This window comes from Heloderma suspectum, chromosome 1 (assembly GCF_057233095.1).
Source record: "Heloderma suspectum isolate Gila_16-S chromosome 1, 16-S_ref, whole genome shotgun sequence".
NCBI classification, from domain to species: domain Eukaryota; kingdom Metazoa; phylum Chordata; class Lepidosauria; order Squamata; family Helodermatidae; genus Heloderma; species Heloderma suspectum.
The window spans coordinates 124,661,779-124,675,862 of record NC_139458.1 but is presented as its reverse complement, the minus strand read 5'-3'; the positions used below and the strand labels follow the sequence as shown (position 1 = coordinate 124,675,862).

Genomic DNA, 14,084 nt, shown 5'->3' with positions numbered 1-14,084 from the left:
AAAGGAGCAATCCTATGGCCTCTAGATGGAGTCTGAGGGGCCATAGGATAGTTCAGACTCATGATCCAAGGTCGGAGTCAGTGCTCTGACCTTAGAGCCAGGAATCCAAGCTCCATGCCCCTCCTCCTTGAAGCTGGCACGGACAGAACCATGCCAGCAACCTTGGAGAAGAGAGAAAGGGGGCGTGCCAGTGGGCGGGGAGGCTGGCTTACACCATATGCCCAGGCCTCCCCAGCCTCCTTCCCTCCCATTCCACAGAGCCCCAGCTACATGAGCAAAAATGCCCACCTAGCTAAAATGCAGGAGCGGCCTCTGCCTCTCCTTCTGCTCTGCATTGGATGGTCGTAAGCCTCTGGGTTCAGAGGCTTATGGCCATGCCATAGGAATGTGCCCTAACCTTTTTAGGTAATACCTTGCTGGATCAAATACAAAAGGCAAGGAACAGTAGATCTAGTATGGTATAGTAGATATAAAGTAGTTCAGGAGTATGCAACATCCGCCACCCCCACCCCCCTGAAATTCAATGGCAGAGTGATGGTCAGTGAGGAATAGTAGCCTCCTTTTCAAGGCTAAAATCATCGGTTGGCCACCAAAATTTGGTGAGACAGCCGTGATGGCAAACTGCAAATTATGGCTTTGAAAAGGTTCCTTTTCCACATTGCTGCCACTGCACTACCAAATTTTGGCAGTATGGCAGTGGGGGCAATATAGCCCCCCAACCCCTGGAAGCTGCCCACCTCTGAAGCAGATGCACATTTCACTCTCTGGAAACCTATACCACTGGCATCACTACTATGGCACTACTACCACAGTGACACTGCTACTACATCTATTACTGTTACTGCTACTGATACTACCACCACTGCTACAATGGGCAGTTTGATCTATAGCAAGGGTGGGCAATACACCTTCTGCCACCCCTGCTGCTCCAAAACTGATTTAAAACATGTTTTGAAGGAACAAAGCCATCCGTAGCAGTTACGAAGCACCAGAAGGGTAAAACTTAGATTGCAAACAAGCTAATTTTGATCCTTTTGGTGCTCTGTAGCTGCTACAGATGCCATTCCCGCCCCCCCCCCTGCCCCCCAGCAACCACGGGGTCTGTGAGTGCAACTTGTTGTGCGTGTGTGTGGGGGGGGGGGCAGGGTGTCTAGTGGTGAAAATGGCCCCCAGACCTCCCACAGTTGCCCATCTCTGATTTCTCAGTACACTGGGCTGCTGATATGCTAGGCAAATGAATATCCAATTGTGTATGTTGAATGACTCCTCTGGAAGGGGAAACACTGGGATGTGGAAGGATGAACAATGGCTAGCAGTTGCAACACATGTCTGTTGACTAGGTGTTCTTTAGATTGAGTGAATGAGAAGGGGTACTATCATCTACTTGCTCTTCTTAAGTCTAGTTCCTCGCTCTTTCATTGGTAGTCCCCCTGTTGTCCATTTTTACAGCTTCACCTGTAAGGGGAGACGATGAAGTCATTGCAACAATTGAGCTGTGTCAACTAGTAGGGTGGTGGAACACAAGCAGTCACAGACAAGGTATGGAGTTCTGCATGTTTGGGGAACTCCTCAAGCATGAAGACAAACATTACTTTGTAAAAACAATAACAAAGGAGAGCCTACCCCACAAAACCACCCCTGAGGAGGGCAATGCATGCACAAAGCCCTTCTATGGGAACAAACCAGTTAAGAGCCCTGACAATGACAAAGGCACTGTTTAACAAAGTCAGTAAGGAAATAGTTTTCTCTACCACACTCCCCATCTTAACAAGGTAAAAAAAGGTAATCCCTCCTCCCTGCTATACTGCTCAGGTTGGGGTCTGGCTATCCATCTCATCCCCAGTCTACAGTAGAATAGTTAACCTATCTCTCTGACCTGTCTCTTTCAGATATGGGGGTTGGGTGAACAGCATGCTGTGCACTGCAGTTAGTACCCAAAGCTCCCCCACTTCATAGCATTAAAGCACTAGTGCAGCTTTCTCCAAACTAGCACCCTTCAAATGTATTGAACTACAACTCCCAGCATCCCCAGTCAGCCATAGGCTGGCAACTTTCAGGGCTGGTGTCAGGAGTCAGCATGGTTAAACACCTGCCAAGTGCCTACATCTCAACAGGGGCCCACTGACAAAAGCCCCCTGCACCTGCTCCTCCTCTCACCATTGCAACATGCTCTAGGTCAGAAGCAGTGAGGAAACAGTGATGGTGAGAAGGATTGTAGTAGGTCCCATGATCCGCTTCCTCACTGCCACTGTGCTTGACAAGCAAGCAGGTGGTGGAAATGATGAGGAAGAGGTGCAGCAACAGCTGGTGACAATGGTGCTGAGGGAGTAGGCTCACTGAGCATGGAGGACCCACTGAGGGTATCTTGCCCAAGGCCCTCACAAAACCTGGAGCCAGCACCGCTCTCTGTGAAATATTGCATAGTTTGGTTCCCCTCCCCTAGCATCCTCCCTGCCAACACTTCCTTCCCCCCATGAAACAATTCAGGACAGAATGGACTGAGCCCAACCCCCAGTCCCAGCCCCCATGAGTTCTCATGGGCTTTCAACTTGTTATTCTACTAAAAGCTAAATATTACTGTGTTTCATAGAAACACAGCTGAGGTAATTGATACACCTGACAAAGAGGGCTTTGGCCCATGAAATTTGATATCCACAATTTCTTTGTTAGTCTTTAAGATGCCACAAGGCCCCTTGGTACCATACAAGAAGTTATTTAAATAAAAAATCTGTGTGAACCCAGGCAATACCTTTTGCAAGTCTTCAAGAAGAGCAACAACTAAACATTCTTACTTAACTGAACCCTAGCTTCATGTAAGACTGAAAGACAATGCCATGTCCTGAAAATTTTCCATGTTTGTATTTATGCAAGAATGAACATTTGCTATATAAGAATGTGCTAACATGTAGTTGGAAAGGGGCACACAGAACTTTGGGTGATTAATTCTTGAAATACTGAAATATATAATAACTAATATTATCCTAAGAATAAAGTATGGCTCAGAGTCCCAGAGTGTTGTGTTTGGGAATAGGGTGAAGTAACCAGTGGTCCCTTAATTAAGCCTTCCCACTCTTGCAGCTTTTGCCTTGCCTCTCTGCCTCCCTTTTCCTGGACTGATAGGAGGGCATGAGTACACTTATCTAAGGAGAGGCCTTGACTTCTATATAGGTCCGATAATATGTTTCGCTTTGCCAATGTGTTCCAGGGATGGATTACTTACTCAGGCTTCCTTGCCCTCATAGGTTCTGATCTTGGGTCAGCACTCAGCAGAGACACATAGATGAACAGAGCAGTGTATACAGTCTGACACTCCCTCCAACCTGCACACATAAAGATGGAACCATTGAGAGCCACACTCAGTAGAACTAAACCACAACAGGCAAGTAACCTAGTGGAAACTGTGCTATTCCATTACATCAGGGGTCACAAGCCACATGTGACTCTCAGAAGTTTCCCCCTGCAACTTGCAAGTGCCCTGACTGCTCCCTCCCCATCCTTTCCCTGCCACACCTGTTTTTCTTTGGAGGCCTTCAAATGAACTTTCTGCTACTCTAGCCTGCAAAACTCTATGGTTTCTCTGCAGACTAACCCTATTGAGGGAAACCACAGAGTACTCTAGAGTATCTTTTGCCACTCTAGCCAGCTGTATTCTATGGTTTCTATCAAGGAGAGGAATGGAGGCTGCTCTAGCCCACCAAACTCTGTGGTTTTCCTCTCAGTGTTATTCTTCAGAGAGAAATCACAGAGTTTGATGGGCTAGAGCAGCCACCTCTCCTCTCCTAACAGGGAGAAGAGGTTTAAGCTCGTGATTTCCCCCTGCGGACAGGAGGTAGGGGAGGAGTGTGAACATGTGTCCGTGTGTGTGAGGGAGGCAAAGGGCAGAGATGCATGTGTATGTGTAGGGGGGCGGCGGGGGGCTTTCACCTCACCCCCATCCCAGTGGTGTGTGTGTTTGCAGCCCCTGGCTGCTCACCCAACACCTCATAAACCTCCTAGGGCCATATGGGTTGCCCACCCCTTAGAGGTACTTTTAATATGCCACAGGTACATCAATAGTTAATTTAAAAAGCCAATGTTGTGTAGTGACGATATGGTTGGACTTAGCAAGGTTGAACTGGGTTCAAATCTCTTCGTAACCATAGTGTCCTTGGGCAAGCCACTATCTCTCAGGCTAACAGACTCTCCCTCACAAAACTGGTGTGAGTATAAAATGGAGGAGTTGTCATGTACAGTTTGAGCTTCTTTGAGAAGGGTGGAGTAAAAATGTGCGAAATTAAAGAATAAGCTGTCCACTCAGATATGTGCATTTTAAAGCATTCACCCTACTACTCAAGCACACATTACCTAATTATCTGGGCCTATTTTGCCAATATACAGGCCCAAAAGTTGACCCTGTAGTTTTAAAAGAAACATTGTCAACTCAGGAGCGTCCCAGTCTAGTGCCCAATTTAGGGAGACACATGACTTAGATGGTCAGCTATGTGACAAGTTACCACAGCTTGTTTGAAGGGCCTGTCTGGCTTTTGAAACAGTTTTTGGAATGTGCTTCTACACATGTTAAGATGACTAATCACACATCTTCATTGAAACCATTTTTTGAATGTTTTGCATCATGTTGTGAGCTAAGATCTCAGTCAGTACACATTTGCAAGAAGTCGACTCATGGCTTCACTATGTAACCACCACATCATCCCAGCCGCCCCCGAAAAAGTGTGAATGGTCCCTTCTGTCAGATAACTTGGTAATGGTCAAAACTGGTCTACATGCAGATTTCCACAGGTTCCTTGTTACATATGGATCCACATGCAGGATACCATCCATAGGCAATGTACTCATTCAAACTGATAAAGAGCCAAAATGAACTGGAAAAATTCAGAAAGTGACAATAACCATCTTAATACACGTTCCATTTAATTGATAACCATGTAAAAGCCTTTATGAGATATATGTGTGTGGATATATTGATCTGATATTCACCCAAGACTTGGGTCCACATTGACAAGCTCTGAATAGGCCCATTTGTGCGTGCCTATTCATACAGTTACCTTCATGCACACATATAAAATAGACCCTGTTCAGGAACAAGTTCTTACAAAATCTGTTGTAAGAGCTTCCTAGCCAAAGCATTCAGTAGGGTGTTTAGCTCCCTTCCCCCGCTGCTCATTCTTCTGTCCACAGCGGACTACTTAAAATTAATGAACGCCAGATGTGAGTGTGTGATCACTATGCTTTGCAGTAGGATTTGGCATGCTGCCCCTTGTCTTCTGTATCCTCAGCACAACTAATAACAACCAGAGCCTGCCTCCTTGAGCTGGGGTGAACCCTTTTCAGCCACAACGTCTCTGCAGTGCAAAAGAATTTCTGCTCCTCCTGTTTTGAAAACTAGAAAATGCCCATTTTACAACTATAGACATCTTAGAAATCTCTGGAAACCACATCCAAGAGAAAGGCAGATGGGCTTGGCATGACTGAGAGTGGCTCAAGACCATGACAGACATGGCTCCATAAACGCCCAGGAGGCCTGATTGGGCTGTGGCTCCCCAGTGAATATACACAGGTATTTAAAGATACACATCAGTATGAAGGAAACACCAGTGCAGCATCGGTGTTTCCGATCACCACATGATTGCCATATTTTAATTTAAATTTGTAAAGTGTTGTGATGTTCTTTATTGCCAGTGGTACATAAATATTTTTAAATGATAAAAAATAAAGTATCTCAGAGTTGCCCAGCAGCAAACCTGAATCACTGGCCTTAGAGAGCCAGCATTTGATTTATGAACCACAGGGATGGAACTGAGCTTATTTCATTGCTTTGATTGTGTGGATCACAACAAACTGTGGCAAATTCTGAAAGTGATGGGAGTACCAGACCACCTTACCTGTCTCCTGAGAAACCTGTACGAGGGTCAAGAAGCAACAGTAAGAACCAGAGATGGAACAACCGATTGGTTCCAAATTGGGAAAGGAGTACGACAAGGCTGCATATTGTCACCCTGCTTATTTAACTTATATGCAGAGTACATCATGAGAAATGCCGGGTTGGATGAATCAGAGGTCGGAATTAAGATTGCTGGGAGAATTATCAACAACCTCCGATATGCAGACGATACCACCCTAATGGCAGAAAGCGAAGAGGATCTCAAGAGCCTCTTGCTGAGGGTGAAAGAGGAGAGTGCAAAAGCTGGTTTGAAACTCAACATTAAAAAAACGAAGATCATGGCATCTGGCCCCATCACTTCCTGGCATATAGAAGGGGAAGAAATGGAAGCAGTGACAGATTTTACTTTCTTGGGCTCCAAGATCACCGCAGACGGTGACTGTAGCCATGAAATTAAAAGACGCTTGCTCCTTGGGAGGAAAGCTATGGCAAACCTAGACAGCATAGTAAGAAGCAGAGACATCACCTTGCCGACAAAGGTCCGTCTAATCAAAGCTATGGTTTTCCCAGTAGTAATGTATGGCTGTGAGAGCTGGACTATAAGGAAGGCTGAGCGCCGAAGAATTGATGCTTTCGAACTGTGGTGCTGGAGAAGACTCTTACGAGTCCCCTGGACTGCAAGGAGGTCAAATCAGTCCATCCTAAAGGAAATCAACCCTGAGTGCTCATTGGAAGGACAGATACTGAAGCTGAAGCTCCAATATTTTGGCCACCTAATGCGAAGAGAAAACTCCCTGGAAAAGACCCTGATGCTGGGAAAGACTGAAGGCCAAAGGAGAAGGGGACGGCAGAGGATGAGATGGCTAGATAGCATCACGGATGCAATGAATATGAACTTGAGCACGCTCCGGGAGAGAGCGGAGGACAGGAAGGCCTGGCGTGCTATGGTCCATGGGGTCACGAAGAGTCGGACACGACTGAACAACAACAACAACAAAGAACTGTTTGACTGCTCTAACTGTAGCCATCCATGCACATCATGGATTTATAGAATTATAATGCCTTCTATAAGGTAGGACACATTGTAATGAATATAACCAATCCACCTTATTCTGTTGTGGGGATGGTGGTGAAAGAAATTTTACTTTTCTACCACCATTGTGTCTGCTCCAACAGTATTGCGTAGTCCAGCAATGCTATTTTGGATGGAGAATGGCCTTTTTGGTGTAAGCTCTGGAGTGCAATGGTTTGTTTGTGTCTCCCCCCATGCAGGACTAATATCACATATAGGGAAACATTAAGTTGAAAATTATAGACCAATCAAACCATTACCCCAGTGGCTGCTCAGATTAATTTATGTTGGATTAAGGCTCCATGAGGGATAGATGAATCTGTCTGTTTCTGTCCATGTCACTTTTTATCCATCATTCCGTTCTGTTACACTTCTGCATTAATCTGCAATTTTAAAAAATCCTCTCAAAATATCTATTTGTGTATTTTTATCTTAAAATACAGAATAAAATGTGTATTTCTCTCAAACTACATATCTAAAGGTGTATTAAAATGCATAGTTTGATATATCCAAACTGCTGAGAATTGCATTGCAAGACTCAGAGAAGTTGTATGCCCTGGCCGTAGGCTAAGGTTTGGAGGTGCCGCGGAAGTGATAAACCAGATCCAGGTTTGCTTACAAGGAGACTTTATTGAGTACTTACAGCACACAGGTGTACCCAATGGTTGGATCAGACAGCTTCTCTGAACACACAGCCAAGGGGTACAATAGGTCTTATACTATACATATTAGCAGTGAGGCAGCATGACAGCAGCAAGCGTTAATTAGCATTCATCTGCAACTTTCCTGGCATAGACTAACAGTGCTTGTTCAGAAGGAAAACAATCAGAACTTTCCCAGCACAGACACCTGTAGCTTAGCATAAACAGAGCCTTGCTTCTCAGGCCATCCTAGGCCCTGATAAGATAAATGGTATCTTGTTAGCATGGAATGTGCTGAGGCGGGGATATCGACCTTTGACTCATCTCACAAGCTCAGATGCCCACTAGCAAGGAAATTGCACTTAATAATGAACCAAAGCAAAGCATTATGGATCTCTAGGCCCCTCTAAAACTACAGGTGATTTGGTTACAGGCCTGGGGCCATTACAGAAGTGCATTGAGTGGACAGCTAAGTTTTGATCAGCACATTATCCAGAGAGGTATGGATCAGGTCATTTTGCATTGGGATGGACAAATCAGTCTTGGTTTTCTTATTTTTCCAATCTTAAATTTAGCTCATACCACACACTTAATGTTTTTAAAAGTTCACATGAAAATTCATATACATTTTTGAGTATGTTTCTCTGAATACTTACATTCTTGTACACAACTTCTCCTAATATACATATTTTTTGCAAGCAGTTTTCCTAATATAATGCATTTTAATGTCATTTTCACTAATACACATATTTTTGTGTGCAGTTCCCCCAAAAGATACATTCTGCACATGTCTTGATTGAAGAACTGCATTTGCACATTTTGAGAAGTGCAAATTTCAAAGGATAACTTTCAGTTTATGTCTTGGTCTGAAAATGTGAAATTAGGTAAGTTTACATTAAGATACAAACTGAACAAATTTCTCCCTCATCCCTAATTTTGCATAGGAATTCACAGAGATCAAATTTTTCAAGCATCCCTAGACTCCAAGTGGTTGTGGTAGCTGTCATGGAGATTTTTGCAACAAGAAGGTAGAATATAAACATCTGAAACAAACATCTGAATCAGCTTCCCTTGTGGGTCAGTGGTTCACACAGTAAGTACCTCTGCCCTCTATGGTGGTTCAGTATTGATGTGTGATCTATCTGGTCCATAGTAGAAACTGTTCCAGGTGTCACCACAGCTGTAAGGAGCGCAGACCATGCGGAACTGGTTTCTAATGTCAACCACACTGCTACGGTAATGTTTGAATCCGCCCTGTGTCTTTGATTGAAAGGTATCCCATAAGCATGTGATGGTAGCTGGGAAAATGACCTCACAACACATAGACATCACTGTTCCTTTGCTGCTTACAGATTCTGTCCAAACCCTTTGCTTTCCTTGGAAACTCACTAGGAATATTTAATGAGCCATTTTACCCAACTCCTTCATCTACGTCTTTCTTGAGCCACAGGCACTCCCTGTATGAGGGACATGTATGTCTGTGTTTGTCTGTAGGTATGGGGAGTGGGGAGTAACACTTAAATACTGAGCTCTCTCTCTCTCTTTTACACACTCTCACTTTCTTTCTTTCACCCTCATTAGAAATACCTGTGGGTAGAAAGAGCATTATTGGAACAACCACTTTGACTACTGTAACATTTTCCACTCATATCCCTGACTTTTTATTTCATGTTTTCCTTGGACTGGCATACATGTAATGGCTGAAGAATATTTTCAACCAATGTGTATCTCCAACAATTGGCCTTCCCTGATTTTGTCTGTAGAGGGCAGCCTGTAGATATAATGCATCTATTAATCATGTGTCCAATGTGAACACTGTACTTCTATGGCAGGAAGGCTTGACTGTTCATCAAGAACACATTCACTAAGAGCTGATTCACACAATTATTATTTTTTTCTCTATAAGCAAGTGAAGCTCCTGAATTTCCTTGGAATGTGTCTGTACTAGGGGACTGTGCTATGATATTGCTGTAGGAATTCCCAGAATAGCACTGCTGCTATTAGATCTGCACTGTTAGATGACAGTGGGAATTGCTGCTGCCTATACTTAGATATGGCATGGTGCATAGGCTACATGTGTAGCCATAGACAGGCTGCAGTTGCTCATGTGTACAGAAAAAGAACCCCTAAGTTTAAGGACAAGGAATATTGTAATGTTAGATGAAGTCCAAGAGCCCTCCCCCCAATGTAGTTTCTGTCAGGCTTCAGCATTAATTTCATATGACATCTTTCTTGTTATTAACAGTGGTGTAGTCATCTGGACCCCGACCCCACCCCCACCCCCACCCCCAGGCTTCCCTGTTAAGGTGGCCACTTATGAATCACCAAAAAAGAAGAACTGCATCACCAAAAAAGAGGACAAAAGAGGATACCAACTTGCATATGCTAATTTATATGTTTAGATACCAATTTAGAAATAATAATTTAAATAGAAAGACAGCACATCTCACCATAGTGTGGAAGACTGACCAGGTGTCCTTTGTGCCTGCCTGTGCAGCCTGCTGTCCAGATGCTAACAGTTAATGGGCAACAGTCCTTATGGTTCTTTATCTTTAAATTGGAATTGGACTGGACAGCCCTTTAAATAGAGGGCACTTTGAAACAGAGGACTATCCTCTGTAAAATAGGGCATAGGGCCATTCTATATCCCTGTTCTGTCTGAGTATAGCTGCAATCCTCACACTAGTTGGGGTGTAGGTGGGGAAAATGGATTTTGAAATTGTTGTGAGCTATCCCTCTTGTATTGTGAAGTATTTGGAGAGTGTCTTGGTCTTGAATGGGCAATTAAGACCCATTAGCTTTAGAAAAGACCTGCCCCTGGTGGAGATGAAAACAATTAGAACTGATTTGTTGATATGGCAAAAGGCTGGATGCACTCATCTCTTCTGATCTCGGAAGCTAAGCAGGATCAGCCCTGGTTAGTACTTGGATGGGAGACCACCTGGGAATCAGGCTTCCTGCACTGAGCAGCGGGTTCGAATCGATGGTCTTATAGGCCCCTTCCAATGTTATGATTCTATGATCAGCAAAGCTTCCTGCATTTTTCGACTGTTCTCTGGGGCGTGGTTATGGAGATTGTCATATTGAGCGCCTGCCCTTCAAAATGTACCACTGTGCTACTGCTGCCAGGGCAACATGCAATCCTCAGACCAGCCTTCCCCAGCCTGGTGCCCCCCAGATGCATTGGCCATACAACTCCCAGAATTCTACACCTCCAGCACATCTGGAGGGCAAGAGACTGGGGGAGACTTCCTCAGACCCTGACGGTTTGTGGGAGGAACCTGCTGGTTCTTATGGGGCAGTGGAGGATTATTCCAGTCTCCCTTCTCCCCACACACTAAGCTTTTCAGCAAGTGTGCTTCATTCTGGGGTCTCTACCTTGCGTACAGATCTTCAGCAGCCATGCAGTGCACTGCCCCAAGTCATCACCATCTCTATATCCACACATGGGATATGTAAGGAGGGGGAGTCTGTATGTTGCATGTGGGGTACAACAAACAATATGTTGTCTGTGCATGCACCGAAAGGATCCCTGCAATGGACAGTCCCTCTGGTCTCCACCCACCCAGAGAGGGTGACCCGAAATGCAGTGCTTTACTTTTCTGTTTTGGACTGAGTAGCAGTAGATCATTGACGGGAGAAAGTGAGTGAGTGCCATGTGCTAAACCTGCCCATGGTGACCCACCCAACCCAGTCTCTGGGGGAATGCTGAGTTTTGACCTTTCTCAAATATGTCCCAAATCGCAGCACTCTTACCGTGTACTATACAAGTCAAGGGGGAAAGAACTAATCCTTTGAAAAATAATTCAGGCCTTCTTTTCATAGCCTTGCCCTTTAGTCTGCATGGTCTAATACTGGATTCTTTTTCTTACAGTGTGATGGCATACTGGGGAATTGACTTACACACACACACACACACACACACACACACACACACACAATCCATAAATGTTTAGCAATGGGTTGATGGTGAATTGTGGTGAAGAGCTAGTTGCAGTCTTCCAGACCACTTCTCCTCACTACATATCCCAACTCCCTAACCGCACCCTCCAAAGTGTCTCCTTCTCCCCCACCGCCCTAAGCAAACTCCTGCCCTGATGTCAGGTGTGGGGGGGAGTTATACACAACCCTTTCCAAGCACTGAATGACTGTATGGAGGGGCCATGAGCCTGCATAGGCTAGCCCTGCGCACTGCCATTGCTGTGCACTATCAACACCCCTCCCCCAAATGTTTGTTGGAAGGAGTTCTTTGCATGGAGAGTTCCTACACAAAAGGAGGGACCCTGATGTACAGAAGCATGTGCAAAAAACTCTTCCCAATGAATGTCAAATAGACGTTCATTGAGGGAGCATGGCAGATGGGTGGGGTTAGTTCATACAAACCCCTGTGCATGTTCCTTCAACATATGGAGGGGGTTGTGTGCACACCCACCAGGAGAGTATGGAAAATGCACACATGTTTTAACAGATGTAATACGTTGAACAGATGCAACAGTAATGAAAAAGTAAGATCACTGCCATAGAGTAAGAACAAAGATAAATTCTTAACTCTGTTCAGTTGTATTTGCTACAAGTCCTCCATCATTTACAGTCTAATTGTCAACTCTGTCACTTCATCACCCTCAGCAACTCAGAATACCAGGGAGCTGACATGGCTCTACAACTGGGTCAAGGATGTTTATTGTATTGACAGCCCAGGCCATCCCCTCATTCCAAGCAGGACTGCTGGTTAAACCTGCAGGAAAATCCCCCAAAGACCCATCAGCTTACTGGGACGGAACATCAAACTTGGTCCGCAAGCCCTGCAGAGGTTACAGGTATCCTGAAGGTCAAAATTGATCTGTCTATGCCAACAGAATCTTCCCTGGCTGTCCCTATTTGAGGTGGGGAGTGAGAAAGAGCCTCCCCAACCAATCAGTTCTCAACTGTTTCTCGGCCATTCTTTTGGGTGTCAGAAATAGTTGGGAAGTCACTTATCTCTATGTGTAGGCATAAAATACTCACTGCCCTGATTCACAAAATTAAAACCCTGATTCCACTCAGCCAAGTTCCAGCTTACCCTGGCTTCTGAAAGCCAAGAACCCTCCCTTAACCTGCCTTCCCTTCACAAAAGGCCCTAACTGTACCCCACCCACACACACATACACCATAGGACTTTGCATCTCTCCTGCTCCTCCCACTTCTACGCCATACCAGAGTTTGAAGATGAAGATTTTAGTCTGGGTTTGGGAAACGTGTGGCAGGAGGAATATTTGCCCTCCTGGGTGCTGGATGCAGCCTGTCTCCCCAGTGCTTCTGTAGTACAAAAGAAGACTGAGGGCTCCTTCACACCAGGCTTTTATGCTGTGATTGAGATTGCCCCTTCACGGAAGTTTGTGGGCTCTTTACAGGATGCAGTGACCCTGCCATGACCCTCCTACACTAAATGCCCTTTGTTCCATTTTTAAATAGATCGCAGATAATGAGCTATCAAATCACCCCATTGTGTTTCGCTTGAGTTCCCTCAGTGAAAAGAAGAAAAGTGGCAAGAAAAGGAGCAAGATCAATGAAAGATAATTGAAGACTCAGATATGGGGAGAAGGAGGGGGGGGAAGGAGCATGTGTAAAGGGAGTCAGTTGTGATCCTGCATTTAAAACGGAAGCAGAAAGCCCCATTTTAAATGCAGGATTTTAGGCTGGTGTAGAAATACCCTAAAGCAGGGGTAGGAGAGAGGTGGTCCTCCAGATGTTGTTGGACTGCAACTCCCATCAGCTCTCACCATTGGTTATGCTAGATAGGGCTGATGGGAGTCCAACAACACCTGGAGGACCACCCCTGCTTTAGTAGCAATGGGAAGGAATGCTGCATCCAGCACCCAGGAGGAAAAGTATGGTCCTCCTGCACTGTGTGCACAATACTGAAAAAAGAAAAGGAAAGACTGGTGCTGTCAATCTTGACCGTGGTGATTGTGTGTGTGTGTGTGTGTGAGAGAGAGGGAGGGGAAGGGAGAAAACTAGAGACGGAAAGAGAGCAGAGAGAATATCTGGGCATCCTTTCTCCCATTAGGTGATCAGAGTTTTCAAAACTAATAGCGCCAAATGCCAAACAGCTTGTCAATCAGAAATTCGATGAGAAGACTCTCATGCACAGCAACTGGGGTTGTCAGTTTTAGGGGTGGCCTCTGGCTGTTCCTTAAAAAGCAGTTTGATTGGCAGCAATTAGCAGGTGATAGTGTTTAGCTCCATGTCATGAAAAGATTCACCTCTGGATTTCTGCATTCTGTAGCCTTCCCCTATCTGGTGCCCTCCAGATGCTTTGGATTTCAACACCCATCAGCCCCAGCCAGCGTAGCAAATGGTCAGAAACGTTGGGAGTTGTAGCCCAAAAATCTGGAGGACACCAGATTAGTGAAAGCTGTGTTAAAGACACAAGAGCAGGCCAGACTGCTACTGCTGCTTCTTGCCTGTTGGCAGCCCAAGCAGCCAAACTACTGCATGAAAGCATCTCTAG

The 14,084-nt window shown here is 45.1% G+C and overlaps 1 long non-coding RNA gene across 1 annotated transcript in view; it reads right to left on the bottom strand.

Annotated features, from left to right (window-relative positions):
* Positions 1-3,568, bottom strand: part of LOC146357807 (uncharacterized) — an 80,322-nt gene extending 76,754 nt beyond the window's left edge. Inside the window, exons 1-2 of the long non-coding RNA XR_014792052.1 lie at positions 3,511-3,568; positions 3,221-3,320 (exon numbers count right to left, since the gene is read on the bottom strand). This is a non-coding gene — a long non-coding RNA (uncharacterized LOC146357807). The remainder of the gene's footprint in view (positions 1-3,220; positions 3,321-3,510) is intronic.
* Between the last annotated feature and the right edge of the window lie 10,516 nt (positions 3,569-14,084).